This window comes from Sebastes fasciatus, chromosome 1 (genome assembly GCF_043250625.1).
Source record: "Sebastes fasciatus isolate fSebFas1 chromosome 1, fSebFas1.pri, whole genome shotgun sequence".
NCBI classification, from domain to species: domain Eukaryota; kingdom Metazoa; phylum Chordata; class Actinopteri; order Perciformes; family Sebastidae; genus Sebastes; species Sebastes fasciatus.
Genome location: NC_133795.1, coordinates 40,040,430 through 40,054,696, shown reverse-complemented (window position 1 = coordinate 40,054,696; position 14,267 = coordinate 40,040,430). Strand labels below are relative to the sequence as shown.

At 44.8% G+C, this 14,267-nt stretch overlaps 1 long non-coding RNA gene and 1 pseudogene across 1 annotated transcript; both read right to left on the bottom strand.

Annotated features, from left to right (window-relative positions):
• Positions 1 to 54: 54 nt before the first annotated feature.
• LOC141775200 (uncharacterized) lies at positions 55 to 7,460 on the bottom strand. Its single transcript, XR_012595567.1, has 2 exons — positions 6,899 to 7,460; positions 55 to 269 (listed from the first exon to the last, which is right to left on the bottom strand). It is a non-coding gene; the product is annotated as an uncharacterized LOC141775200 (long non-coding RNA).
• Positions 7,461 to 8,468: 1,008 nt separating this feature from the next.
• LOC141778422 (olfactory receptor 52N5-like) lies at positions 8,469 to 9,401 on the bottom strand (annotated as a pseudogene).
• Between the last annotated feature and the right edge of the window lie 4,866 nt (positions 9,402 to 14,267).

The following is a 14,267-nucleotide window of genomic DNA, read 5'->3' as shown; positions in this document are numbered from 1 at the left end:
GTATATGAAAAATAAAAAATATACGTGACCCTCTTTTCACGTAGCCTGGGCTCCTTGTGGGGCTGCCTCCTCTGCTTCAGGTCCTGTCCTGCTGCTGGAGCACTGTGTTAGGTGCCACCAGTTGAGTCCTTTTCCTGCAAGCTGCACAGCTGTTGCAGTTCTGGCCAGAACCTTGTGTGGGCCTGTCCAACGTGGCTCCGACCACTTCCTCTTTAACACCTTCAACCAAAGGTGTTCCGGGGGTCCAGGGTCAGGTCCTGGAACGTCCTCTGTGACAGGGGTGACAGGTTTGTCACCTGTATAGAAGAGAGCTGACACAAGAGCATTAACCTTCAAATAGTATGGTCTGTAACCGAGGTCAGGAAGGGGAGAGGGGTTTTGGGACGGCCCTGGGAAAGGTCGGCCACACGTAAGCTCAAATGGTGTGAGTACTGTTGACCGATTGACCGAAGCTCTGATGCCTATCAGTGCAATGGGCAGGGCTTCAGTCCAAGGGAGCCCAGTCGTGCGAACGATTTTTAGCAGTTTTAACTTAATGGTCTGATTAGCACGTTCAACTTTTCCTTGCGATTCTGGGTGGTACACAGTGCCAAATTTGTGTTGTAGTCCCAGAGCCTTTTCAACAGATTGCAGGTCTTTATTTTTGAAATGTGAACCATTATCTGACCTGATCAATTTAGGAAACCCATGTTTCGGAATGTACTCATTCACCAGACATTTAATGACTGATTTTGCGTCCTCTTTTCCCGTAGGGTAGGCCTCAACCCAACGTGAAAATGAGTCCACAATTACTAGGAGGAATCTTTTCCCCCCAGCCCTTACTCCCATATCTGTGAAATCCATAAAGATTTCCTGTCCCGGGGCAGTGGGAGAAGGATGTTTTCCTGCCCTAGGAGTGATGGTAGGTCTGATGTTACATGTACTACATACGTCACACTTAGTCAAGAAGTCAGTTATAGTAGCATGTTTCCGGGGAATCCACCAGTGGCGGAGATCTCGTAACATCTGTTTGTGGCTTTTATGGTCAAGTCCATGAGTCTGAGTCAATATTGAGGACATCCAACAGGGGGGCATAACTATTTGATCTCTGTTATACCATATACCATCAAACTGTTCTATAGCTCCCTTATCTTCCCAGATGGTTCGTTCTGCTGCTGTGGCAGATTCTTGAGCTTGTATAATGGAGAAATCAGTTATCTCAGAACCGAGATCTGCTGTGGTCATGACCATCATAGTAGGTAAATACCCTGCCGCCTTTTTAGCGGCTGCATCAGCTGCTTCGTTTCCTATACTCTCTAAGTCAGTGCCCTGACTGTGTCCTTTCACTTTGATCACAGCTACCCTCTGTGGTAACTGGATTGCTTCCAACAACTCTTTCATCAACTCCTCATGAGCCATAGGTTTATTCTGACTAGTCTTAAAACCCGCTTGTACCCAGCCAGACATATCTCTGTGAATTGCATTGCACACATACGCAGAGTCTGTGAAAATATTCACTGCCTTCCCTTCCGCTAACCGCAGAGCACAAACTACAGCCGTAAGTTCTGCTGCCTGAGCAGATTGTTTCCCATCAAGAGGACCGTGATCGAGAGTACATGGTTCCTCTTTTGCTGTATTCATAGACACCACAGCATAACCTGCTTTTAACCCTTCGGTGGGATGACGGAAACAGCAACCATCTGTAAATAAGCTAAGGTCAGTTTCCGTTAAAGGGGAGTTTTCTAAGTCTAGCCTTAGTTTTACAAAGGGCAGCGATTTTTCTGCACAGAAGTGCTTCTCGCCATCAGTCATATTGTCAGCCATATTACAGCCCTCATGTACAAAGGAGATGTGTGGTTTCGAGAGTACTTGTAAGATCTTGGTCTGTCTGAGGGGGGTGAGAGTGAAACAGGAGGATGTGACATATGTTACAGTGCTGTGAGAGGTCAGAATCTGTAGAGGATGGTGCATGACTATATGACCTACTTTGTCTACAATTTTTGCCAGAGCAGCTGCATATCTGACACAGGGGCTGGCTCTCTGTTCTTGTGTGTCTAGCAAAATGCTACAATAGTACAATACGTTCCTATCTCCTCTGTGTTTCTGATATAAGACACCATGGGCTGTACTAAGCTGCTCTGAGACATCCAGATGGAATGGTTGAGAGTAATCTGGGAGAGCGAGTGCTGCGGCCTCTGCCATTTCCTGCTTGAGGTGGATAAACACCTCCTCGGCCTCTGTAGACCATTCTAGCTCAGCGGTGAGATTTCTCATTCCAGCCATGGTTACCATTTGTCTGAGTAACTGAGTGTCGCCTGCATAGTTAGGGATGTATTGTCTTGAATACCCAGTCAGCCCTAAGAATGATAACATCTCTTTTACTGTCTGTGGTTTCGGATGGTGGAGTATTGAGTCATGATGAGCTGGAGACATTGTGGTGCCCTTTGCTGACACCATTCTACCTAGGAACGAAACTTGTGCGCGACAACACTGAAGTTTTTCCTTCGAGACTTTGTAACCGTAGTTATGTAACCTCAATAACAATGCATGAGTTAGTGACAGGCATACCTCAGCCGAGGGTGCGGCCACTAACAAGTCATCTACATATTGTACAATAAAACATCCCTCAGGGAGTTCAAAGCCGGCTAAGTGAGTTCTCAAAGTTTCGTTAAAAATAGAGGGGGAGAGTATAAACCCCTGTGGTAACACATTATATGTCAGCCTTTGGCCTTCATATGTAAATGAGAAAATGTCCTGTAAATGATCTGCTAAGGGCAGGCAAAAGAAGGCGTTAGCCAAATCTATACATGTGAAAGATGTATGGGCTGGGGTGAGCATCGAGAGAGCAGAGTGGGGGTTCGGTACTGGTGTAACAGGAGTCAAAACCAGCTCATTGATGGCTCTTAAATCATGAGCCATTCTGTATGAGCCGGAGGGTTTGATTACTGGCAAAATGGGAGTGTTCCACTGAGAGTAAGATTTTCTTAATACCCCTGCCTTTATCAGTCCTTCAATCGTAGGGGAGATACCCTGGGCTGCTTCCACTTTATGCTTATACTGAGGTCTCCAGATAGGGCAGTAAGTATTCATCTCGAAAGTTACCGGTTCCATGCTGCACCTGCCAACATCAAAGGGGCCCGTAGACCACAGTGAGGAAGGGAGAGCTGCCAACATGGAAGTGGCTCCTTCACCATCTAACATCTCCCTACCGTGGTGGCGTGTTAGTAACTCATGTTTGCAAATACCTGACACTGCATTGTAAAAGGAGAGTCTATATATGTTAGAGGATGGTGAGATTGAAACCCCCAAAAGGGAAGTGGGAACCCAGTCTGTCAGAGCGACTGCTGCTTTAACCATGGGGCCTAAGTCTTTAGCTTGATGTTTTGGAGCTATGGCTAGGGACACATGGGGAACAGCTTCTTCTGACATGCGATACCATTGTTCTTGTGCTGGGGTTAGTTTTACTGCGGCTGCTACTCCTGCTGGTGCTATATAAACATCTCTTACTCCTATCCCCCAGGTTGTATCTAACAGATTTTGTTGGAACTCATCTTGATACGTAAGATCATTATTTCTGTCATAATTCAGAGTGCAGTGGGGAGGATCGGGAACAGGGAGGTAAGGGTGTAGAGCCCTAATCCATGGTTGCCACATGTTGTAAAAGTCAATCAGAGGGTTTCTGTCGGCTAGCAGGGCCCAATATATGTCCACACAGGGTGGTGGGGCATCAGGTGAGGTATCAGGACTCAACATGCACATGCGATCAGCACTGGAGGGGGAGGAGCACACCATTTCTTCTCCTCCGGGGAAACTCACTATCACAGCTTCTGGTGAACAATGTACAGAAGCCCCCAGTGCTGCCAAAACATCTCTTCCCAGGAGATCACGTGGACAATCAGGTGCATACAAAAAGGGGTGCTCCATCACCTGTCTCCCAAGCCGGACAGGAAGGGGAACAGTAAAAGGCAGTCTTTGTTCAGTGCCGGAAAATCCCAAAACGGAAACATAGTGAGAGGAAAGGGAACACATAGGTTCAGCTAAGGTGGAGTAACGTGCTCCCGTATCCACCATGAACCATCTTCGTTTTCCGTTCACTGTCAACTGGAGACAGGGCTCTGCCAGCCCCTGTCCCTCCATCTCCGTCGGGCACCCCTATGGGAACATTCCTGGTGTATATGGACCAGGTGGAGGTCCCTGCGCATAGTACCCGCTGTATGCCTGCATTGGAGCTAGCTGTTGGTTTGGTGGAGTCTGTATTGTTGGCTGATATGACTGCTGTGGAGGCCCTCTCATCTGCTGTTGTTGTTTCTGAGGACAGTCACGTACCCAGTGATCCGGGCTTTCGCAGATGTAACAACTGCCTCCTCTTGGTTGGGCATACCCCCTCCCCCGGCCTCCTCCTCTCCCTCTGCCTCTATTCCGGCCTCCATGATAAGGGGGCTGCTGATATGGGGCAGCTTGGTAAGGAACATGATACTGGGGTTGATATATAGCCTGTGGCGGGCCCTGCAGTGGATAAGGATTCTGTGGCGGGGCTGGAGCTGGTGTTACAATTTGAGCCATCTGGGTATCTTTCTCTTTCCCTCCCTTTTTCTTATCTGTTGCACGAGTCCGTGCATCTGCCAACTGTAATTTAGTCAACTGAGCTACCATCTCTTTTAATGACTCATTTTCCTCTTCCTCCTCCATAGTTTCTGCATCCTGATGATGGCAGAAATGTGTTTCCCATCTTGATGATTTTGCCCCTGCCATATCTGGATTCTCTTGCATCTTTCTCTTAACTCCTTTCGGAGCATGTTTTAACAGAGCTATTCTGAACAGAGGCTGCTGTGATTCTTTATCTGGGTTCACCCCCGTAGCCCCCGCCCACTCTGTCTTTGCTCTTTCTATGAACGTGCGTCCGCTCTCCCCGTTCTTAATCTTAAACACCAAGTTGTGGAGCTTACCCGCTGGTATGGGATACTTTTGTCTAATAGCATTACCGAAGGAGGTAGCGTAGGGGTTAAGGGGGCTTCTATCTGACACCTGGACTGTTCCGGCCGCTGCTTCTAATTCTTTCAGTGCCCAGTCCGAAACCGAGAAACCCAAAATAGCCCTGAGATCACCCATAGCTAAAGTCTTCCCTCGGGTCTTGTTATACAGGCTCGTGAGCCACACTCCCCCTCCCTCTTGAATTCCTGGTAGGAGCTCACTCAGTGCTTGAATGTCACCTAAAGTGAACGGCTGATACTCGTCTCTACCGTTGCTTTTGGCCACAATGGGAAACATGCCAACACACTGACTCCTCTGTTTGTCACCTTCGTCTTCGTACTTTCCATAAACTTTACGTGACCTAGTTTTGGGGGGTGTATATGGTCTCGCCTCTTCGTCCCCACCCTCCCGTCTCCTATGTATCCCTCCTTTGGAGTGCGTTCTCATGGTTCCCTCTATAGTGATAGGAATGTTTTCATCTTCATCATCATCACCCTCCTCTACTGCTCTACTAGCCTCGTCATCAGTGTCCTCATCTACCTCTCCACTAGTGTGGACATCCTGATACTCTGCACGGGATCTCTCTGTGTGGGGTTTAGGGGTAGATTGAGCTCTCCTTCTTACGCCTCCATTACGCAAATCTGGTGGTAACATGGCTTGTCCTAACCTGTACTGTTCAGCCTGATCTCTCAGTTCTTCCCTTAGCCTGTCTATTTCTCTGGCTACATCAGACATACTACCCGTCTCTGAGGCTGAACCTGCTCCTCGTTCTTTTTCTATTTCCTCTTCTAGTTCCAAAGTACCACCTAACACTTGAAACAATGGTGCCATAACTTCGTTTGTATAATCACTGTCCTGTGGGGTTGGTACCGGACTAGGGGTAGGAGGAGGATAAGGAGGGGGGGTCGGGATGTGGGCCAGGTGGGTACTGCTGATGGAGGGACATGTCATGTGGCGGCGGGCTAGTATGTGGGTTTGGTGGTGGGGGTGCGCTAGGACTGGGTGAGGGCTTCACTAGTGGTTTTGCTTCAGCGGTTTCTGCGTGGGTGGCTTTCGTCTGGCTGCCTAAGGCTGATAGTGCAGCCATCTGTATCACATTATATTTTACCAATTTACTTGCCAACTCGTCTTCTTTCTTCCTCAATTTCCTTCTTACAAACATATGTCCCTTTTCTTTGTCTTGTCCTGCTTGCAGCAGCTTTCTATGAACCACCTGTATTAATGCTCTCATCACTGGCATGAATTTGGCTTCACTTCCCGTGGCTGGAAAATGCCCTTCCTTCACTGTCATGTTATACCACTCATCTAGGTCTTGAGTCTCTTTATTTCTAGTCTTGGGATCAAATGTACAGATTACATTGGTCCTGACTTTAACCCATTGCTGTCCAAATGATAAACGGGGAGGCCCACAGCCACCCCGTTCCTCACAGTCTTTGTCAAATTCTCCGTCCATTCTGTCCAGTACTATTTCACACAGGTTTATTCAGTTTATGACAGTAACTAGATTCAGAGTAAATGGGTCGCTATGCCCCTCGCTGTGATCCTACCAACATAAGCTTCTACTGGACACTTTGATGTTCCAGCGATGTTGGCCCAGTATCAACAGTAAGTTTTAATTTTCCTCTGAATACTAGTTATTAATGTACCAAAAGGGCAGCTTTCCTCCTTTTAGTCTTTACCAAAAGGGCAGCTTCCTCCCCCTAGTTTTCAGTAAAAGGGCAGCTTTCCTCCTTCTAGTCTTTACCAAAAGGGCAGCTTCCTCCCCCTAGTTTCCACCAAAAGGGCAGCTTTCCTCCTTTTAGTCAAAAGGGCAGCTTCCTCCCCTTAGTTTTCACTAAAAGGTCTTTACTCCTGCAACATTCATCACTACAAAGGAGATTCAGCACGACAAGAGAGATAATTTAGAGTAAGCCAATATGCAGAGTTCGATACAACAGGTTCTGCTCACCTTTAAGATTTCAGGGATCCCTTTCTCTCTCTCGCCGGTCTGTCCGTCCCTTGGACACGCTTCTCAATGCCGAAGATCACGTCGGGGTCACCAATTGAAGGAACTGGCTTTCTACCTCCGAGAGGTCAAGGCCCAGTTACGTGCTGGTTAATCTTGTATGACAAAGAGATTTTCCAAACAGACGGGTTAAAGCATAATAATACAATTTATTCCGAACAATTAATGTTGCACAAGTAAAATAAAAGAGTTTACAGAATTCTGGATCCAGTCTACGTGTCCCTGACAACATACAGTGCATGGGTCAGTTCGTGAAGTCTGAATCCCGAGCTATCCCTGATCCAGCGTTTTATGGTTTACACAATATTAATATTCATGAGTTATGGCACGTGATGTTTTTGCTGCATATCTTCTTCTTTGTTTCTCCTTCTGACTCCTTTCTCTCCTTGACCTTGCAAAAAGAACAGAATGTGCATCCTCCCTGTCCTGGCAAACACTTCAGGCACAACAAATCCAACAATCAGGTTATTGCAGGTCATTGTAAGCACTTTTGTACATAATAAATCCAACATATCCAAGCTGAGGGCCGTTTCCCTGACCGCCACTTCAGCCTGGAGGATAGCCTTAAAGCTCCCATATTATAAAAAAGTGAGATTTTCATGTTTGTGTATTATAAAGCAGACTTAAGTCCTATATAACTACTGTAAAAGTATCGAACAGCTCAAACAACAGGGAAATACACACAGCCCGTATTCAGAAACTCTGTATTTGAAACAAGCTGTCAGGATTTCTGTCCATTTGTGATGTCACAAATATACAATATTTAGAACCTTTACACAGATTTAAATGTAAAAATTCTAAATTTTTCCCAGTTTATTCCTGGTTGAAGTGTATGTGAATGTCATCAGCTGACAGGAAGTACACATGGACCCAAGCTGTTGCCTAGCAACGCAATTCCATCAAAATGCGCTTAAACAGAGCGTTTAAGACAGAGGGTAAATACAGGCATATTTAGGCTGACAGTATGAGGAAAATATCGTTTTTTTTAACATTACAGCATGTAAACAAAATACAAGTATAAACCTGAAAATTAGCATAATATGGGACCTTTTAAGGCTATAGCAATACCTGTTGAGCTATCAAGGCTGCTAGCATCCAACCCATCATCCTCTTTGACCAGGAAATAATTTATTTTTGTTCTTTGCCTTTGTTGACGGCATATTAACGATTATGTACACTGCAGAGTTATTACAGACAATTGGTATTTGTGTCAGTACTCTTAAAGGATAGTGAACAGGAATTGAATCGACTATCGCCAGGAGCTCACAAGAAAGACATGTGCCTACTTCAAAGCCATAACTACACCCGACATAGCTAAATCAAATATTTTATTTAATTCAGGTTTGTTCGAATCCAACTGAATAGATAAGCGGAATACATTTGAAAAGTAAGATTTCAGCATGACAGCTATACAGAGAGAGAAAATGATTTTTACTTACACAACTTAACATTTCAGTAAGTGCAACAATTCTATTAACAATTATTTACCTTTTCAGTATTGAGTCATTTCACCTCATGTATTCCTGGTAACTTTCTTTATGAAAATTTTTTGTCTGATGGCTTTGATTTGCAGTCCATAGATAATAGGGTTCATGGCTGGAGGAACCACGTGTAACAAGATGGACGCTAGCTTCCTGTGTTCCGATAAGTGAGGGAAACGATGGAGGATGACCATGATGCTGCCTGACATAAACATGATGACATACACAACCAGATGGCTGGCACAGGTCTGCAGCGCCCGGCTGCTCGACGCCTTGGTCTTACTATTCAAACACACTACGGCGATCTTCAGGTAGGTGAGAGTTACGCTGCCGATGGAGGAGACCTTCAGGACCACCGTGTAGCCGAGGCCGTAGATGTTGTTGATGAGAACGCTTTCACAGGACAGCTTGAACAAGGAGGCGTTGTCGCAGAACGGGTTGAGTATAGCCCACCTGCAGCGTGACAGGCGGACGCTGAGGCCAACGAGGATCAACACCATCAATAAAGCTACCCCCTAGGCCAGCACCGACAGCTTTACCACCATCCTGTTGGTCATGATGGTGGCGTATTGCAGCGGGTTGCAGATGGCTACGTAGCGATCGAAGGTCATAATCATGAGCACAGTGTAAGTGAGGCCTAAATGATAGTGAGCACAAAAAGCCTGAATGACACAATCATAATAATGAATGTACCGCTCTGTGATCGGAATAAAAATGTCACTTAACAAGCGAGGGATGATGGTTGTCGCCCCGAACACATCATTAATACTCATGTTGCAGAAGAGCAGGTACATAGGCTGGTGGAGGCTCCTCTCCATGAAGATCAGGACCGCCAGGCCGATGTTGGACACCATGATGAAGATGTAGATAAGGAGGAGGAGGATGAAGGCTGGAACAGAGGCTTGGGGGCTGACCTTTAACCCCTCCAGGTGCAGAATGTCCATGTTGAAAGTTTTGTTATCCATGCTGCAGGGGGGATGATCCTGCAGAGGATCATAGACAGAGAATTCAGCCAACAGTGCAACAATTATCATAATATGTGATGGTGTTACTAATTCATAAGCTGGTGAAGAAGTATAACTTTGAAAAATAAAGCAACAAAGAAACAATGAAATTACATGATCTAGTATCTTGTAAATATGTTTAGTAACTCAGTTTTGACAAGTCAAGGCTCCAGTGTCCAGGCTCCTACAAGTCCTGGTTGAAAACCACATCCCGGCTCCAGTCGGGTCTTCTCATGAAGAGCTTTTTGAAATGTTTTTGGAAAGCGTCCATGGCAAAACTCCACCAGCAGATCTTCTCAAATCCTGCGCTCCCAAGAAAGCCGCTGAGAAAAGGAAAGAAAGTGCCCGAAACTCCGCTGCAGTCCAAGCTACGGCCGCTGAGCCGCCTTCCAAAAGAGCACGAGATCCAGCGGTCCAAGCCCCGGTCTGAGCCCCGGTCCGAGGCCCGGTCCAAGCCCAGCAGTCCGAGCTCCAGCGGCCCGAGCTACAGCCCCGGCAGCCGGCTCCCTGGAGCAGGAGGACAACCCTGTCATGACAGCTCTATCCAGCATCCAGTCGTCACTCGCCAATATGACTCCAGATCCAAGCTTTGAGTCCGTGTCGGCATCTCCAGCAAGCCGGCTTCTTTCAAACACGGAAGGGCCGTCACCTCTACGCGCGCCGCAGATCGATGACGTCATTCCATCGAGCTTTGATGACGTCACAGTCCCGCGGAGATTTCTGGGAATTGCAGTCCAAATCTCCACCAGGGTCCATTATTTCCACCTGCTGCTGCAATTTCACACAATCTGAGAAGCCAAATCCTTGCAGCCATCCTTCATAAAGGGTGCTTTGGTGCTTACACAGACCTGTTATTAGAAACTGTTTTCCTCACAGCATTTTCAGGTTTCTTAAAGGTGGCGAGTTCACTACACGCACCAAATTTTCGATCCTTCACATGATCTCACTATAGCTGACGTAACCATTAACACTCAGTATTTCACCATATTTTTAAAAAACACTCAAGACTGATGGAGATAGGAAGGAACATCTGTTTTAATCTCTGAGTCTAATCCCGTCTTCAATGATCCACTATCTGAGATGCCGACCTCAAGACAGCCAATGAGAGTCATTCTTTGTCACAGAGGAGGGGAAGCCCATGTCCCAAGCTTGGTTGATTCACATCTTCGCCTCCTCTGCCAATCATGCGGACTGCCACCAGAACGCTGCACTGCGCATTCTCTCCGCATAGGAGCAGAAACAACAGCAGCATTAACAGCTCTTGTCTCCACACTCGAGGCTTGGGGCCGATGGTCATCAACCGCTTATGAGCGTTATCTCCGGCCGGAGGCTCAAGACATCCTCGAAGCTCAAAAGCTATGAGTGCTCAGTAACTTGCTGGCTATATATAGTAAATGTTACGGCATATCTGCTTAACTCTCTCATTTAACTTTCTAGCCATATGCCTCAGCCTGCAACCTGTGAAGAGTCAAAAGGCTTCACTGTATATGTTTTAGTCTAATTAGCTTTCCATTAAGTCGTACTGCTGGCCCCTCCTGCTGGCTCTTCCATGTAGGCGCATGGAAGGCCAGGGAGGTTTTCTTGGAGTGGTCATTTTTGGGGCTCCCTGCGCTCCCTGCTTTTAGCTTTCCATGTATGCACATGGAAGGGCAATGAGGTGTGCTCTCCTTGCCTTATGCTTTCCACGTATGCGCGTGGAACCACGTATGCACGTGGAAGGGTGCAACCTGTGTAGATGCAGGCGAGCTGAAGCTTCATGAAGCATCAAAGCTTTCCAGCATATTGGTTCGGAAAAGGGTTAATATCTGGATGCATCATGTGCACGAAACCACCTGGTGGTCAAAGATTGTAAAACAGGCAGATATGATCTTAACCATGTGATCTGTGATATACTGTATTTTACGCCAGTAAAGGCTGTTCAGAATGACTATATATTACAAGGTAATCTATTTATATCCATATAATATAAATGTCCATTTTCTAGTAAGTATATTTTGAGTTTATAACATACATGTATATTAAACTGTAATTGTTTTATGCATCTTATGTGTGTAAACCAATTCTTGGTCAATAATTGTATTGTAGTGTAGTATAATATAATATAATAATGGCAGGAGGGGTAATATTAGTGTTCTGTGTCACTTCTGGAAAGTGGCATTGGTTTAACCAGTGTATGGGTTTTCACTGGGTGCTCAGCTAGCTCCTCCTGTGGCTCTTCCATGTAAGCGCATGGAAGGCCAGGGAGGTTTTACTGGTGTGGTAATTTTTGGGGTTTTGCTGCTGCGCTCCTGCCTTTGGCTTTCCATGTATGCACATGGAAGGGCAAGGAGGAGTGCTCTCCTTGCCTAATGCTTTCCACGTATGCGCGTGGAGGGGCGCAACCTGTGTAGATGCAGATGGCATCACTGTATGTCGTTTGAATCTGCACGGGTTTCACTGGGTGCTCAGCTAGCTCCTCCTGTGGCTCTTCCATGTAAGTGCATGGAAGGCCAGGGAGGATTGCCTGGTATGGTTGTTTTGGGGGTCTTTGCTGCTGCTCTCCCTGCCTTTGGCTTTCCATGTCTGCACATGGAAGGGCAAGGAGGAGTGCTCTCCTTGCCTCATGCTACCACGTAGGCTCGTGGATCCACGCATGCGCGTGGATGGGCAGGGAGATCCCAGAGCAGAGCCATACCGCCAAATATAATGTATATATTACTGCAAATGTAATAAGTGTTTTTGACTAAAGTGGTCCTGACTGAACTGGATTTCACACAGCAAAGACAACATCTTTGACTTGGAACCACAACTTCAACACATGGAATTGCAACCTTTTCCTCCATGGATTGGTAACGTAATGGGCTTACATTAGCATTAGCAATTGCACATGGCTGAGCAAGACTGTTAAACTTTGATTTCTGGAATGTACCTGTATTGATATGTTTAATGTTATTCATTGGGTTTGATTGTTGTGATATTTTTTGTAGATAAGATATTTGGGTAACTGGCTTCGCCACATCTGATGTGTTTAGTTTATGCTTCACATAGACAACATCTTGCATGCAAACTAACCATCTTTTCTAACCCACTGCATTATCTGACACACATTAAGATCACATACATAAACTGTGAATTAATTTGAAACATAAACATGCACATTCAAATAATCTCAACCCCCACATCACCCCCCTCTCTGTCCTTCCTGAGCACATGTGCTCCAAAGAACAAAGAGGCCATAGGGTATCATGTTGGCGGGCATCTTTAATCCAGCCATCTTTGTGGTTTTACAGTGCTCACCATATTGTTTGTAGGCCATGCAAACATCTTAGATTAATATTGTGTTTTAAACCTTTATTATCTTGTAAATAAATGTTTGTGGATCATACATGCTGGTCTGTTTAATATTGTGCAAGAGTGAATAATGCCAACCGCTGCTATGTCAAGAACTCCAATATCCTTCAACCTTTACCATCTATTGATATCGTGATTTTTGATTATAGTTATTAATTTAATTATTAATCAAAGCTCCAAATTGACAGTTTAGTATACTTAATGAGACTTATCTATGAGACTTCATTAATGTGCTATCATTTTCTCTATGTTTCAAAGAGTGGTGCCCCGAGGATGATTTAATATAAATTAAATCACATTATTCAATATAATTCATAATTATTTTGATAATTGTTATTTATTTTTGATAGCCATTTGAATATCTTTTGAGCTTATGTACAAATGTTATTTGGTGCCCTGTTATTGTTAACGTATATTGATAATTTATTAATATTAATTTGATTAATTTAATTAATATTATTTATTTTCTAATAACTAGACCAGCTCCTATCTGCGTCCCCAACAATCCCAATGCTCATGAAAAAAAAAGAATACAATATGTGTACGCCTTCAACAAGCACTGTTATGAAAGCCTAACAGTATATCTTAAAATCAGAGTGTTTTCTGCAGTATTCTGATCCCAGTACAACATTTCACTACACTTGACCTTTAAAATATTGAAGGAAAACTACAGTTGGTTGTGGATGCAGATCAGGATGCTGTGCCTGTTTCAATGAAAGTAAAAAAAACAAAAAAAACTCAAAGGTCAGTCTGAGAATTTCACTCATTTCCTAAACGGCTTGGAAACGTGCACAGCACAAGCACAAGTTACATTGTCAAACAGAAAAAAAATATATATATGAATTTAATTATATCAAATATATAAACATGTTTTTGCAGTGATACACCGCACAGATTCATGTTTCATTTTGTGCATTTTGTATCTTTTATACATTATTTATTCCAATGCATTAATCATTTTTCATTTGTTTCCTTTAATACATGAATTATGGCAGTAAAACCTTTGAACAATTACAGTTAATCTAGTTCATCAAGATTTACATTTGAGTGTTTTCTTTCTCAACAAAACATCAATCAGTCTTCAGTGAACAGTGGAAAACAACTGTGAGACTGTGTGTGTCAGGTTTACCTGTATTGACGTGAACCTCCTCCAGCCAGACCAGAGGTGGACTGCCAGACACTTCTTATAAGATGACTGAGCTGCCTGGTTCTCCAATCAGGAGGGTTTCTGGCCATCTCGGTGCCATATAGGCCCTCACAGCCCTAAGGACCTTCATCTCTGCACGGCCAATTAACTTGGATGTGTTTATTTCAGTCAACTTTATTCAACTTCTCTCAACTTTTGTTGTCTAATCTTAGATTTTATCTTAGATTACTCAGACTTTATCTTTGAAATTCAGAAACTTCATAATGAAGACTCTGGGTGAGGAGGTTCGATTGGACCGTGCCCGTCCGAGGAGCCTGTGTGCTATTTCGATGACAGGTGGTGCAGGGAAT